This window comes from Macrotis lagotis, chromosome X (genome assembly GCF_037893015.1).
Source record: "Macrotis lagotis isolate mMagLag1 chromosome X, bilby.v1.9.chrom.fasta, whole genome shotgun sequence".
NCBI lineage: Eukaryota > Metazoa > Chordata > Mammalia > Peramelemorphia > Peramelidae > Macrotis > Macrotis lagotis.
Genome location: NC_133666.1, coordinates 18,038,528 through 18,055,560, shown reverse-complemented (window position 1 = coordinate 18,055,560; position 17,033 = coordinate 18,038,528). Strand labels below are relative to the sequence as shown.

Below are 17,033 nucleotides of genomic sequence, written 5' to 3'. Positions count from 1 at the left end.
CCAGAATCATCAAATAAAAAAAATCTGTCTTCTGTGTAATCAGATATTTAGTTAAAAAAGAACACTTTTTGGAGAATATCATTCACATTTACCCCATTGTTCTCCATCCTCTCCAACTCCAGTGCTAGCAATACTCACAACCATGGCCAAAAGAAAACTTTCTAATATGGTCTTAAGTATAATTACTATGAATCTGAGGTCCATAGATCTAGAACTGAAAAGCACCTTAGAGTCTATAGTGTCCAACTCACTCTTTTTACAGATAAGGAAACTGAGGCTCAAAGAAATGAGGTGACTTGCAGGAGGTTCTGTGGTTGCTTGCAGCTAATAGGCAGGAAAATGAATTTGCAACTAGTAAGTACATATCCCATTCAAAGACAGAAAAAAAGTCCCATATAGATTAAAATACTTATAACAAGATTTTTTTGTGGTTGCAAAAAGTCCTCAAAAAGTAAATCATTGGGGCAGCTAGGTGGCACAGTGGATAAAGCACCGGCCCTGAAGTCAGGAGTACCTGAGTTCAAATCCAGTCTCAGACACTTAATAATTACCTAGCTGTGTGACCTTGAGCAAGTCACTTAACTCCATTGCCTTGCAAAAAACTAAAAAAAAAGTAAATCATCTATCACAGAAATGACTGAAAAAAATATAATAATGAGTGAAGCAACAGAATATGACTACATGGTAAGAAATGATGACTGTAGTGATGTACTTAAAATGCAGACATGGCTAATGGTGATATTTGTTATGCCAAATAATACAGCAAAATATAAAGAAATTTATTTTTAAAAAGTCATATTTTAGCTGACTAAAATAATTTTTTAAATCCCACTATGACATATGACTCATTCAGCCTCTGCTTAAAGACCCCCCAATAGAGAGAGAACCCAACATTGTTCTTTGAACTTAAAAATGACCTCTCAGCACCTTACTCCCATTACTCCTGGGTCAAATGGAACAGTTCCAGTCTTTCCTCCATGGGACAACTGTCCCAGTATTGGAAGAGAGCTGTGCCCCCAAATCTTCCTTTCTCTTCTCCAAATTAAACTTGCCTAGATCCTTCAATCAGTCCTCATGGACACAGATGCAATCGGTAGCATAGTGGAGAGAGTCCTGGACTCAGAGTCAGGAAAACCTTAGTTCAAAACCAGTTCAGACACTTCCTAGCTGTGTAATCCTGGGCAAGTCACTTCATTTGTCTGCCTCAGTTTCCTTATCTGTAAAATGGAAATAATAGCAGAGATTTCCCAAGGTTTTTGTGAGGCCCAATGAGATAATATGTGTAAGGTACTTAGCCTAGGGCCAGACACATAATAGGTGTTTGATAGATACTTGTTCCCTTCTCCCTTTCAGCCTCCTGTCTGTCCTCCTCTGGTCACTCTCCAGCTTATCCACTGTTCAGACTATAATGTCCAGAACTGGACATGGTGCTCCTGGTTAGGGCTGACAAGGGCCAAGGACTATGGAATAATATCCCCTTCCTGTTCCTAGCAGCTCTGTCCTTCAGAATGTAGTCCAAGATCCCATGAACTTTTGGGGCCACCACATCACTCATGTCATACTGCTGGGTCCTACTGGGCTAGGAATTCATTAACAACTCTCACCCTGACCTTTCTTGGACCAACTACTGTCTATCCAGGATTCTCCCTGAAGCTGATTTCCTCACCCCACTCCCAATATAGTTTTATTTGTTCCATTATATATTTCTAAATCATACATAAAAACATTTATCTCCCTCCTTCCCTCTATTTCTCCCTCCTTGAGAAGGCAAGCAATTAAATATAGATCATACATGTGAAGCCATGCAAAACATATTTCCATATTAGCCATGTAGCAAAAGAAAATACAAATAAAAACAAGAAAAAATAAAGTAAAAACCTGATTCTTTCCTTGGAAGTGGAAAGCATTTTTCAACATTAGTCCTTCAGAACTGCCTTGGATCATTTTATTGATCAGAGTAGCCAAGTTTTTCATAGTTGATCATCATCACATTACTGTTACTGTACACAAGGATCTCCCAGTTCTTCTCCCTCCATTTTACATTAGTTCATATAGGTCTTGTCATGCTTTTCTGAAACCACCCCCCTCATCACTTCCCACAGCACATATTCCATCCTAATCATACAACCATAATTTGTTCAGCCATTCCATAGTTTCTGGGAATTCCCTCAATTTCCAATTCTTTGTCACCACAAAAAACTGCTACAAATATTTTTGTTCATAGATGTCCTCTTCCTTTTTCTTTGATCTCTTTGTGATACAGCCCTAGTAGTGATACAGCTGGGTCAAAGGATATGTGCATAGTTTTATAGCCCTTTGGCTCTAATTCCAAAGGGATCTCCAGAATGGTTAGATCAATTCATAAATTCATCAACTGCTCATTAGTATACTTATTTTTCCCCTTATCCCCTCCAGCACTTGTCATTTCTGTTAAGTGTAAGATGGTACATCAAAGTTGTTTTAGTGTGCATTTACCCAACCAATAATGATATAGAATGCTTTTTTACATTACTTGATTGCTTTGACTTCTGAAAACTGCCTATTCATGTCCTATGACCATTTTTCAATTGATAATGGCTCTAATTTTTATTAATTTGACTCAGTCCTATACTCAGAATATATTTGACAAATGAGGCTTTTATCAGAGAAAGTTGCTGTAAAAATTATGGATAATTATTTCGCCATCTATGGTACCTTTTAGCAAAATATAGTTTCTCTAATTATCCCATTTACTTAGGCCAATTTTTTGCTTTTGATCTGTCTGAGGTCATGATTGCAACCGCTGCCTTTTTTAAATTCAGCTAAAGCATATTAGATTCTGTTCCAGCACTTTATTTTATGTGTATGTGTGTTTCTGTTTCAAATATGTCTCTAGTAAACAACATATTGTTGGATTCTGTTTTGTGAAGAGGTGATAAGGGAAAATTCATGTTCCTAATTTTTCAATGAAGTATGAGGCAAGGTCTTCAGCCTGGGGTGGGGTGGTAAAGGTCTTGGGAGGCTTGAGGGGAGTGTGTAATAACCACTGGGACATATGGGGAAGCAAAACTATTAGGAGTTTTTAAAGGAGTAAAGTGTAGCACAGTCAGAAGCTGCCTGAGATTATGTAATGTAAATTTGTACTGGACCCACAGTCTGATTTCATCACAACTTCCAGGTCTTTCAGTAGTACATAAATAGGAGCAAAAGTAGCAGATCATAGGAATAAACAGGACTAGGGGTTGACAAGGTATGTTTGGTAATAGGCCAAAGGAGTAGGGCATTTGAGTGTAGAGGAGAGGGAAGAATTGAATTGATTCCCCAAGAAATTGATATAGGGAAGGAAAAAGTGTCTAGACAATTCAGGGTCTATGACCTTGGGAAGTGAGGAGTGAAAGGATTCCAACTTTATGGTTTTAAAGAAGAGGGTTAGGGTTTATAAGATAGAGGAAAAGGAGGAACAATAAGAGAATTATGATCAGACAAGTGAATTTCAGAGTACATGAACTGGGATGTTGAACATTTGCAGGCGATGACAAGATGAAGGGTATGACCATGTATTTCTGTATGTAGCTGAGATGGAGGGAAGGATCATGAGAACTAAAAATATTGAGGAATTGGGATCTTAGAGTATTTGAGGGTGCTTCAGTATGTATGTCGAAGTCTTCTAGCATGAGAACAGAAGTTGAGAAGCAGAGAGAGACTATGGGTTAGGCTCTGAATTCATTGAAGAAGGAAGAAGAATGTTCTAGGAGGACAATAATTAAAGAGCTACCAGGTTCTAGACTGAGCAATAAATTTGAATAGCAGGAGCCTCACAGGAGAGGAGGTTGCTTAGTGGAGGTGATAAAGTGAGATCCTGAAAATGACAAGGGGAAGCAAGAAGGATTCAAATCCCCTACCAAATACAATGAGGTGGGGGCTATGAGATACAAACTAGTCCAAATCATGCATTATCAGATGGGGAAAAAGAAAATCCGAGAGAAGAAAAGTGCTTAACCCCATGGAGTATCAGCCTCATAGTTCATGGAAGGAATGTTAATAACCTGTCTGAACTCATTTCTCGATGATTAATAAACTTATATCTCATCATAATCTCCCCATTCCAATGATTCTGAAACCCCAGATGTCATTATTCAGTCATTTTCTGTCCGTGGTTGCCCACTCCCTTATTTCTGTCACCCTCAGCACAAACTTTCTCCAAAATTCCACTCTACATCTACTCACCCATTTCCTCTGTATTTCTGCTTCCCTTCCCTTCCCTTCCCTCCCCTCCCCTCCCCTCCCCTTCCCTCCTCTCCCCTCCCCTCCCCTTCCCTTCCCTTCCCTCCCCTCCCCTTCCCTCCCCTTCCCTTCTTCCCTCCCCTCCCCTCCCCTTCCCTTCTTCCCTCCCCTTCCCTTCCCTTCCCTCCCCTCCCCTGCCCTTCCCTTCCCTTCCCTTTCCTTCCATCTTCCTGGACTCACTGAAACCAGTCTCCTTCCTCCTAATGATCTCTCTGCCCCTCTCCACTATCCTCCCACTACTCCCCATCTGCTGCTTTCAGCTGCCTTTTTGGGTAGTATCTTCCCCCATTAGATTGTAAGCTTCTTTCAGTCAGTGATTGTCTTTGCTTTGAGGTGCATCCTCAGTGCTTAGTAAAGTGCCTGGCATATAACAGATGCTTAATAAATGTTTATTGACTGACTAATTGACTACCCTTCCCAACATTGGGTTGCACTTTTTCTCATACACTCTCCCAAATCGTTGGTTGAGATGGGAGAATGGGAATACTTCCTAATCCCCATCAGTACTTCCAGGTTCTCCCTTCACCACTATCATTCTGTAATCTCTCCTCCTAGGAGTTTTATTCAATCCATATTTGCCACCCAATCAAGATTCTGGAAGCTGTTGTCTACCAACCTCCAGAATACTCCCCTTCTTTCCTCACTGAGTTCAGTCCCTAGCGCCCAGTCTTTCTATCCTCCTCAACTCCTATTTTCATCCTAGGAGACTTTCAATATACATATTGATACTCTCAAAAACTCTAATTTGCCAGTTCCTCAATTTTCTCATTTCCCATCACCTCCTCCTTCACACAGCTGATCTTGCCATCACCAGTTCATGAACTCTGAAATTCTCTTACCTGAACACAATCTGTTGTCACTCCACTTCTCCCTCTGCCTTGAATCCCAAGCCATCATCATGACCTCCAGACCCTCTACCCCTCAGTTCTTTCCTCAGCCATCCACCTGCCCTGGCTATTTTCTCCACCCTTCCCCATCTTGACCCTTAATGAACCAGTTCAATACCATACTCTCTTCTTCTCTCACATCCCTCACGTTCCTTATCCCATCTGTGATCTTTGTCCTTCACAAACTTCCCTACCTTCTCAGTCTTTTTATACCTTACTCCCCCTTTCCCTAATACTATGCCATCCAGTAATACTAGCTTTCTGACTACTCCTCACAAAAAGGCACTCCATTTCCCTACTCTGGTCATTTTCTCTAGGTATCCCTATGCCTGCAATTCTTCCCCTCCTGGCTTTGTTCAAGCTCCAGGCAAAATCCCAGCTACTCTAAGAAGCCTTTCCCAATCTCCCTTTATGTTAGTGCCTTCCATCAATGTTGATTATCTCCAATTTTATCCTCTCTCTAGATTATTTGGGACAACTGAATGGCATAGTAGATAATGTGCTGGGCTTGGAGTTAGAAAAAGACCTGGGTTCAAATATGGCCTCAAACACTTCCTAGCTGTGTGATCCTGGGCAAGACAATTCACCCTGTTTGCCTCAGATTCCTTACTTGTAAAATGAGTGGAAGAAAGAAAAGGCTAACAACTTCAGGATTTTTGCAAGGAACATCCCAAATGGGGTCACAAAGAGTCAGACATGACTGAAAATGACTGAGCAACAAAAACTCATTTGTACATAATCGTTCACTATGTTGTATCCCCCTTTAGAGAGTGAACTCACTGAGAGTAGGGACTATCTTTTGCCTCTCTTGATATCACCAGTACTTAGCACAGCTCAGATCCTAGGCTGCCTGGAGGAAGAGGCAGAGGAAATTGGGTTGAAGAGGTGATCATCCCCAAGACACCTTTAGTTGAAGACACTGGGCTATTCCAGTAGGGAGGCAATCTTCCTGGAAGTTTTCAAGCTAGTGTGGTTTGAAATACTTGTTAGGTAGAGTGAATAAATGCTTGTTAGGTAGAGCAAGGTGTGATCTAGAATAAAAAGCACTGGAATTGAAGTCAGGAGATGAGTGGTTGGATTCTGACATTTACTAGCTATGCTGCTGTGTGACTTTGGGTCAGTTGCTTAACCTCTCTGAGTTTTCTCATCTGTGAAATGGGAATAATCATGTTGGCACTTGCTTCTGCACAGGACTGATGTATAAAATTACTTTGTAATTCTTAAATTATAAGTGAGAAAGTCACCCCACCCCTGCCAAATCTAGAGGCTCCATGAGCCCCACATGAATCAAAGGAGTCCCTCAGGAGGTTGTCTCAGCCCTGGCCACTGGACCTGCCTTTCTTCCTGCCTCTCACCAAGTTTTCTTATACTTACCAGCCCCCATGCTTGGACTCCCTGTTTATATTCACCAATACTTAGCAGCCTATGACATCAGACATAAGACATCAACCAGCAGGTGCCAGAAGCTTGAACCCCCCATGGAGAGAAGTTGGGAGGGGGAGGTATGACAAAACAAGGGACAATAAAAGGAGAGTAAGTAGGGAGCCTCTCCCTGCCTAAGCCAGCTACCTCCTGGAGACCCAAGACTGAAGCTCCCCACATCACATCTGCTTAGATCCTTTCCCTGCTGCTCCATACAACCTGCAAAGCTGTACCTTTTGTCCCCCATGAGTTAGATAAAAAACCTATCATCTTATTTAAAAGATAGAAGTGCAGACATCCTCTAAAATAGTTCCAGCAAAAAAAAAAAGGTCCTTAGAGACTAGCTAGTCTAGACAACTGAAGTTACAGAGGGGGAAGCTGAGGCCTAGAAAGAAAAGACATGGGATTACAGGTTATCAGAGCTGGCAAGAGTCACAGATTCAAATTACTCCTGTGTCTTAATATCACAAAGGGGAAAACTGAGGACCAGAAAGATGAGGGTATTTAAGATTACACATGTCCCAATAGGAAGGGGTTTAAGAAAACAGTTTGCCCAATCCTTATATACTACAGAAGTAGAGACTGAAGGGGGAAGTAAAGGCTTGAGGAAAGTATATTGACAGAACTGTAATAAATATTAGCATTGTATAAGTATTAAATTGTGTAATTATGACGAAGAAGCTTAACAGTAGAGGTGAGTGGAGAAAAATGTGTTTGGCCTCCCTTCTTTGCAGAGGTAACTAGGGAGTCTATGGTGTACTGAATGAATGCCTAACTTGTTGTGATGCACTGCTTAGTTGGTTTTGCTAAGATGTTTTCTAAGCCCTTTGTGTATTTTTTGTTACAAGGGGATGGTTCACAGGGGAAGGTGGGAGGAGGGTTATATTTGGGTTGAAAGTGGTAGAAAAATAAAGTTTATCAAGAGGTTGAAAACACAAAACAAACAAAAACGAAACTAACAAGTCCCAACCCCATCATATTATAGAACTGAGAAACTGAGGAAAATCAAATAGAAAGAATTTTAAAACTCAAGATGATGACCCAGGTGAAAGGAACTTCAGAGATTAGTTAATCCAGATAGTTTGTGTTACATGGAAGAAAATTGAGTTCTGGATAGGGGAAAGGATTTTGGGATAACAGGATGTCACCTGGGAAGGAAATTAGAGATCTTAGTCAATCTACCTAAAGTTAGAAAAAGAAAGCAACATAGGCAGTCATGAAGCTGGAACTGAAAGGGCTCTTCTAGAACTGATGGTCCAGTCCTCTCATGATACAGAGAGATTTTAAAGCCAAAAACCATTCAAGACCATCTGGTCCAACGTTCTCATGTTAAAGAGAGGGAAACAAAGTCCACAGGAGAAAAAGTCTTAAGATAACAGGAGAACAGAACAAAAAGTGGCTGTAGAAACCATCAGTTCCAGGGGTGGGCTGAGTCAGAGCAGTGTTTGTTCAGTTTCTCAGTGAGAGCATTTCTACCTTGAAAATTGGCAAACTTACCAATCGGGGCTTGATTTCCTGTTTTGTTGATTGTTTAGACTTAAGAAAGTGATGAAAGAAATGTTTCTCTAGGCTGGTGGAGGGGAGGTTTGGAAAACCAGTTGTTAAGCATTTACAAGTAGCCCATATGTTAGGGAGAGTAGAAGACTTGGGACGGAGTCATAGTGACTACCTAATCCAATACATTCAAGTTTAGAAAGGTAGGAAGATATAAGAAGACACTGTCCTCAAGTGTCTTAAATGTCCAGGAAGGATAGGGACTTAGAAACCAACTGGTCCGGACCTGTCATGGACCAAACAAGCAAAGGGACTTAAAGTCACATGGTACAGGGGTAAAGCCCTAGCTTTGGAAGATATGGATTCTAATCCTGCCTCAGCACTTAGGCTTAGACAATTTTAGACAAAGCCATTTCCATCCCTGTGCCTCAGTTTCCTCTTCTTTAAAATGAGAATGTTGGATATGATGACCCCTGAGGGCTCTTCCAGCCCTAGATCCTCTATGTGTGTGTGTGACCCTATAAAAATCACCTCAAAGAAGGGGTCTTAAAACTCAAAGCATGAAACAGCCTGAGTAGACTTCTAGTCCAGCCCTTTCTTGTTTCAAATGTGGAAACAGACATAAAAAGGGGAAAGAACTCAAGACAATGAGGATGTAAGAGCTGAAACAAGCTTAAAGGGGTAGTAAGCCTATTCCAGGAATTTAAGGGGAGTACTGAGGCCCAAACACAAGAAGGAACTGAAGCTCCAAGGATATCACAGGTAAAAGCAACCTTAGAAGTCAGATACCCCAAAACCCATCTTTTATAGCAGAGGAAACTGAGGCAAGGGGAAGAGAAGTTATATAGTAGCATAGTTTGCCAGAGTTGAAAGGGTCTTGAAAGATTTGTTAATCTAAACACTCCATGTTACAGAGTGAAACAGAGTAATAAGCAGTTAGTTCAACCTGTTCATGTTAAAAAAGAAAACCCTGAGGAAGCTAAGACTAAAGGGTAGTGAGAGCCAGTTGGTCATAAGATCAAGGACTTGGGGACCTTAGAGGCCATCTTAAGATGTCTGAATTCCTTTTCTTCTTGTTTCCTCCAAGACCCTCTCCTCCTTTTACTGATGAGGAAACTGAAATAATAGGGAGGGGGAATGACTTTTTCAAGTCACCAGTTTTTGTGTCTGAAGCAGAATTTCAACTCAGGTCTTCCCAATCCAAGTGCAGCACTGCAACCACTTTGGTACCTGGTTGTCTCACTTTTCAAAATGTTTTATACATATTCACCCCCATTTGAACAAAGATGGAAGGGACTTAGAATCACAGGATGTCAGAGCAAGAAGGAAACTCAGGCTGCTCCATCCTGTGCATGTTAGAAAGTGAAAAACTGAGGAAAAGAGGGGAAAAAGAAAGCTGGAGCATGGGATTCCAGCACAGGAAGAAGTCCTGAACCTTACTAGATCCTTTGTTTCTCTCTCTCATCCTCTCTCATCCCTCCCCTCTCTGCCTGTCTGTCTCTGTCTCTCTGCCTCTCTGTCTTTTTCTGTCTTTTTTTGGTTTTTTCAAGGCAATGGGATTAAGTGACTTACCTAAAATCACACAGCTAAGTATTATATGTCTGAAGCTGCATTTGAACTCAGAGTCTCTCTGTCTTTATCTCTCTCTGCCTCTCTGTCTCTCTCTGTCTTTCTCTGTCTCTCTGCTTCTCTCTCTCTCTCTCTCTCTCTCTCTCTCTCTCTCTCTCTCTCTCTCTCTCTCAAGTTGGGACATCTGAATCACTCCACCATTCTACCACTCAAAATTGGTAAGGTGCATACATGCTTTCTCTACTGTGAAGAACAATTTATGTAGAATAGGAGTTGTTTTTTCAAATTTTGAATAGAATTCTTTTTTAAATCCGTCTGGACCCAAGTTTTTTTTTTTCCTTTAGTTTATTTATGGTTTGCTCAGGCTTTTATTTTCTTTCTGAGATGATTTTTTTAATGTTTTATTCCCTGGTTTGTAAATTTAGATATTTAGTATTTTTATAAATATTCACCTAGTTCTCAATTTCACATTTATTGGCATATAGTAAAAAATATTGGCATATAAAAGTTTCTGGTAATCTTTATCCCCCCCTTATTTGGCATGAATTCCAACTTCTCATTTTTTTATTCTAGTAATTTGCTTTTTTCTTTCTCATTCCTTTTTATTAAATTAATGGTAAAGGTAATGGTTGACTGTTGGTCTATAAAAAATAATGGGCAGTTTTTTTAATCATTTCAAATAATCCTTTTGCTTTCAATTATGATTCTTTATCTTTCAATTTTGATTCTTTATCCTTTGATTTTTTTGTAGTAATTCCACATTTTTGTTTATTTGTGAATAATTTGTTAATTTTATAGGATTTTGGGGGGGGGATGAGTGTAAAGTAAAATAGTCAACATCTTTATGTCATTAGGGAGAGGGAGTGTAAGGCCCAGATGCAGAGGTAGGATTAGGACTGCAAAGATGTAAGGGCAGGAAGAAGCTTTAGAGATCAACTAGTCCAAGCCTCTCATGTTACAGATTAAGTAACTGAGGAAAGTGAAGGGGAAGGAAATTGTAAACACAGGATAATACAGGTACAAAAAGCTTTGCCAACCAACTAGTCTAGATAGTTCATGCTATAAAGCATAGATGAAGAAGAAAATATCAAAGTAAGAAGAGACTTTAGAAACCATCTAGTTAAATTCCATTTTGTTACAAAGAGAGAAACTGAGCAAAAGAAGAAAAAATTAAAAAGATAGATAGTATTACATAATTTCAGAAAATGAAAGGAACTAGAAAATTAGTTAGTTCATACCCCTTATGGTATTTAGAGGGAATCTTAGGCCAGGAATACCAAAGGGACCTCTATCACTGCCAGATATTAACATAGGAATCCTGAATGAAGTACTCGCAAGGACAACAGTAAAATATTTCAAGAAATTACGCACTACGCCCAAGTGGAATTTACACCAATAATGCAAGTGCCATTAACTGTTAGGAAAACTACAAAGAAAACTACAAACGTAATAAATCCTGGTGATTTTATAAATAAATCAAGTCATTTTATCAATTTGAGAATTTCCCTCCAATAAAGTAGATTAAAATGTGTGAAGACAGGTAAATATTAATTTTTAAAGCAGTTACTAAATCAATGAACACAGAATGAATCATTAACAAAAATAAAATAGTAATTTATGTTTAAATAAACTAAGAGGCCTAGGAAATCAATGGACTCTAGGCACTCTTCCACCTCTGAATCCTAAGTCCTTTCTCTTTTTGGTATCCCACTTGCCCCTTCTCTAATATAAGGAGACTGAATTTGTCTCAGAACCCTTCATGTTCTGATATTCTGTCATCACAAATGCTCATTATCTCTGTGGACCTCACTTCCATACCTGCTAACAGGAGGAGGTTGAATTAGTTCATCATTAAATTTCAGGTTGTGTGATTGGCCAGTCTGAATTTTTTGCATCTTTTGATAATATAGTTGGGAGGGGACTGGACTAGATCAGTTCTTAACCTAAGGTATGTGAATTTGTGTATGTGTGTGTTCTGATGACCATTTCAGGAAAATTGGATTCCTTTGTAATCTTGTGTATTTTATTTAATGAGAAGGCTTCACCAGCTTGCCAGAAGGATCCTGGACACACACACAAAGCAAGGGTTAAGAATTCTAAGACCTTTCAGCCTCCTTCCTGGTTTGATATCATGTAATCCTAAACCCCAATTACCCACTCACCTTTTCTGTGACACGGGGGTTTGGAGTAGCTGTTCTTTTAGACAATTTTCTTTTCTGATATTTTGTCATCCTTAATTCCTTCACCACTGTGGGTCTCAGTTTTCCCTCTAGTAAAATGAAGTAGTTGAACTAATTTGTGACTGAGTCATTAAGTCCTTTTCAGCCATAAAATCCTATCATCCTAATTAGTTTCCCCTTCTTTGCACCTCATTTTCTCCCCTCTATAACCTGAGGGAGTTAGACTAACTTATCTTTAAGGCCACTTCATTCTCTGCCATCCCATTTATTCTCTGTCCCCTTGCCCTCTCTGTCCCTCAAACTTACTGCTCATAATTTCCAAAACTGTAATATGAAAATTTTGGTCAAGGATCACAAGAAAACAGAACTAACTAGTCACTTCCTCCCCATGGGTCTCATTCACACACTACATACAATTTGGATTTGATTTCTTAATCTCCTCTCACATCCTTTGATCCAAAGTCCCTTTCTTCCCTGGACTTCTTTTCCCCTTTATAACCCAAAAGGATTCAAATAGCTAGTCTTACAACCTCTTCATGCCATGATTTTAAATCCCTTTTCTTCTCTGGGCCTCAGTTTCCCCCTCAGTAACATGAGTAGATTATCTCTGGTATCACTTGTAGCATTAACATTCTCTAATCATATGTCCCAATTTCTTCTCCAGAACATGAGTCCACTCTGATATCCTGTGATCCGAAGCCCCTGTCCTCTCTCTGGTTGTTTTTCCCTTTGTAACATGAGAGAGTTGGAATGGTTTATGTTTCAGGTTCCTATAGGGCTGATAAAATGTAATTCTAAAAGATTTCTCTTCTAGGAGAGATCTAGACTGAATGGTCTCACTAGGGTCCTTCCAGGTCTCACATATCATGATCCCAGCATCAGAGGATGTTAGGACTGGGATTAGAAGGGATCTCAGATAGGCAACTTGCCATCAGCTCTATCTCCAAATTCCCAGTTACAAGGAAAGAAAGAATCTGACCATATGGGCCAACTCCATAGTATGACATGAGCAGGTACTAAAGTAAGTTCATTCATAAAGACAATTCTTAAGGACTTAAGATGAAAAATGCTCTCTACTTCCAGAAAAAAGAACTGATGGCATCTAAATACAGATGAAAGCATACTTTTTTTACTTTCTTATTTTCCTCATTTTTGGTGTTTGGGGGTGTTAAAGTTGGTAAGTTTTGTTTGTTTTCTTTTTGTTTTGTGTTTTGTTTTACAACATGGCTAATATGGAAATATGTTTAGTATGACTATATATGTATAATCTATATCAAAACATTTGCCTTCTCAAGGGGGAGAGGGAAGAAATTTGGAACACAAAAATTATTTTTAAATTATTAAATATTAAAATGAATTAAAAATTGTTTTAGCGGCAATTGAGTAAAAGGTTCTTTAAAAAAAAGGGATCTCAGAGACCATCTGGTCTGCCCTCCCATCCTACAGATGAGAAAACTAAGACCTGGGGAGAGGAAAGGACTCATCTGAAGTTATACAGATAGTAACAGAGCTAAGATTTGAATGAAGTTTCCCCCTCTTTAAGAAAGAGCTAAGACTAAAATATAAGTCATTTATGTTAAAATATACTAAGAGAGGGATGGCTAGGTGATGCAATGGTTAGAGCACCGGCCGTGGAGTCAGGAGTACCTGGGTTCAAATCCGGTCTCAGACACTTAATAATTACCTAGTTATGTGGCCTTGGGCAAGCCACTTAACCCCATTTGCCATGCAAAAACTTAAATATATATAATATACTAAGAGGCCTAGGAAACCAATGAACTCTAGACAACTTCTCAGCTCCAAAGCCAGTGCCTTTAGAAGTCATCTAGTTAATCACTTCCTGTCACCAATGAGAAGTGAAGACCCACAGAGGAGGAGAGATTTAGAGTCAAAGGATGTCAGAGATGGAAGGGACCCTGGAGACCACTTCATCTAAAATCTTCATGTTAGATTTGGAAATTGATGACCAATGAGTGCAAGGGACCTAAGATCTCTCAGAATGCTAGCACTAGAAGAGGTCCTAAAATCATTTGGTTCAGAGCCTTCCTATTTCAGATGAGAACAGAAGTAATGTCCAGCGAGAGCTGGACCACAGGATTTTACAAACGGCAGGGATCTTAGAGACCACCTGGTCTTGCCCTCTCATGTTTCCAAAAGGTCACAAAAAGTAACAACTGGAAGGAGAACATCTTGTCCAGTTCCCTAACAATAAAAGGGGGAAATTGAGGACCAGCAAGGAAAAGAAATAGGCTCAAAGGATTTCAGTACAGAAAGGGCCTTAGAAATCATCTAGTCCAAAGTTGTCAGATTACAGATGGAAAAATGAATGCCTTATGAAGGCAAAGGATTTATGATCACGAGATTCTGGCAATAACAGGAACCTTAAAACTACTTAGTTAGATAGCCTCGTGGAATGAAGAATGAAACAGGCCCAAAGAGAGGAAGGATTCTAGGTTGTCAAAGCTGAAAAGAATCTTAGGTACCCCCCTACTCAAACTTCTCATGTTAAAAATTTGGAAATTAAGGAATAGAGGGGGGGGGATGAAACCAGGATCTTAAGACTAGAAGAGGACCTTAGAATCCATCATGTCCAGCCCTAATAATGTTCCAGAAGCAGCAAGATAAAGGCCCAGAGAGGGGAAAGAAATTAAAGATAAAAGATAATACCTCTAAAAGAAGCTTTAAATACTCTCTAGTCAAATCCTTATAGTTTAAAAAGAGGAAACCGAGGCCCAGAGAAGGGAAGAGATTTGGGCTCACAACATATCAGAGAACAAAGGGACCATCCTGGCCCACTCCCATGAGTTACAGTTGAAATCTGTGGAAGGGAAAAACAGAAATCTGTGGAAGGGAAAGACCTTCTATTTAATCTTACAAATATATATTCAGTGCCAAGTATTAAAGATAACAAGATAAAAATGAAAAAGGGTCCCTGGCCTCAAGGAGCTTATAATCTCTTTGATAAAAATAACATGTACACAGGTAACTATATACATGGTAATCTGAGAATGGACAGAGTACTATCAACTGCTCTCTACAAAGTTAACATTAACAAATCCAGTAACCTTCTCTCACTTCCCATTTTTCTTGACCACTCTGAAGCCTTTGATACTATTGACTATCCTCTTCTCCTAGATACTCTCCATAAGTTTGCAGGACAGTTATTTCTCTTTATTCTCCTCCTGCCTGTATCTTCTAACTTGCTTCTCAATTTCCTTTGTTAGAGAAATTACATATTCTGCTCCCGAAACGTGAATGTCCCCCAAGACTGTGTCCTGAACCATCTTCTCTTTTTCTCTATATACTTTTTGACTTGGTGACCTCTTAATTATGATTAAACCCCTGAGTTTAATTATCATCTCTATGTATATGACTCCCACATCTCTCTATCCCACCCCAGTCTCTCCCCTGAGCTCTAGTTTCAAGCTGTCTCTCCAGTAGGTATCTCAAACTCAACATGTCCAAACTAAATTTGCTCAAAATCCTTCTAGTCTTCCAGGTCTACAAACTAGGTATCATCCTCAACTCCTCAATCTCAATCACCCTACATAGACAATCAGTTGCAATATCTTACAGTTTCTTTCGACATAACATCTCTTACTACTATCAATTCATTACTAACACAGCCCCAATCTTGGTTTAAGTCCTCATTGCCTCTTCACTAGGCTATTGCGATGGCCTCCTAATTGGTCTTCCTACCTCAAGTCGCTCCCCTCTCCATTCCAAGCCACCTGAGTGAGTTTCCTGTAGCCCAGGTTTTACCATAGCATTTCCTTACTCAGTAAGCCCCAGTGACTCCCTATTATTTGTAGCCCATTATAACCTAGTTCCAAACTACCCTTCTGGCCTTTTTTGTATATTACTCCATGGAATAGTCAAACTGGTCTTATTACTGTCCCTTAGATGTATTGTGTCTCCTCTGCATCTCTAGAATGGTTGTCCCCCATGCCTTACAATGCACTTTTTCCTCCCTTCCACCCCCTTGAAATCCCTGATTTCCTTCCAAGCTCAGTTTTAGTTCTACCCTCTACATGAAGTCTTTCCTGATCCCCAGCTCTAATGCCTCCACTCCCATACATAGCATGTACCTTTATATATGCATATTGTCTCCCCAGGTAAAAGAATGTATGTTTTAGACATGGAGGACTGCTCATGCAAAGGCACAGGCCTATTTTCTCTTCTAAGGTCCCTGTTGGAATTGAAACTGCAGCTGTGAAGAAAGAGCAAGGGTCGCCACCCTAGTACCACATAATGAGTAAGGAACTAGTTCAACAATTAACTCCAAGTTTCAGCAAGTTGAGGCAGCCTAATCTCAGAATGAAGAAGATGAAGACTTGCTCAAATTGAAACAGGAGCTGCAACAAGCAATAGGGCTGACCGAACAGCTTATTTCTTCCCAAGCCCAACCTCCATGCTCCCAGAGTGTAGAAGCTATGGGTGACAATCAAATCTGTGATTAAGTTCCATTCCTCCTGGACAGTGGGAGGTGTCTGCTTAGCCATCTGGAATGAAGATGGCCAATATTACAAAGCCAGGATCGAGGAGATTGATGTAGCAAATGAGACTGCAGTCATCATATTTGATGACTATAGCAATGTTGAAATCATTTCTGTGATAAACCTAAAGCCTATAGAGGAAGAAGAGAGGTCAGACAAAGGTGATAGTAACGACAAAGCAAAGAAGCAGAAGCTAGCCCAACAGTGAGAATATAAGAAGAAGAAAGCACAGTAAAGTAATTCAGCGAGTCAAGAAAACGGATGAGCAAAGTGAGGTTCAGAAAGAGAAATGGCAATGATTCCACAAGGCCTCCTTGAAGAACAAAAAGGGCCAGATCAGGAAGAGCATCTTTGCTTCCCCAGAGACCATAAATGGTAAGGTGGGGACTGAAACATGTGGCATTGCAGATAAACCAATGACACAGTTTCAAGATAATTCAAACCACAACATCCACCATTTGATGTCTCAGTAACCAGAGATTCTGGTTAAGTTGCTCTGTTTTTCTCTTTCTAGTGCCATATTTTTCTAAAGGCAAATTATTTGTTAGTTACAAAAGGAAGATATATGTCACATTGCTATCTGACTTCAAAAAATGGGACATTACTTGAGGAGATTGCTTTTGATTACTACTTGCTTCTTGGATTGATTTTCTTCATTTTTGCCACTATTTGGTATAACACAGAGTTCATACCCTAACAGAACTTTATTCAGTTGACACCAC

The 17,033-nt window shown here is 39.8% G+C and overlaps 1 long non-coding RNA gene and 1 pseudogene across 1 annotated transcript in view; one reads left to right on the top strand and one right to left on the bottom strand.

Moving 5' to 3' along the window:
- Positions 1 to 17,033, bottom strand: part of LOC141502329 (uncharacterized) — a 90,905-nt gene that overhangs the window by 11,007 nt on the left and 62,865 nt on the right. The window lies entirely within an intron of this gene.
- On the top strand, positions 6,533 to 16,784 carry LOC141503148 (survival of motor neuron-related-splicing factor 30 pseudogene; annotated as a pseudogene).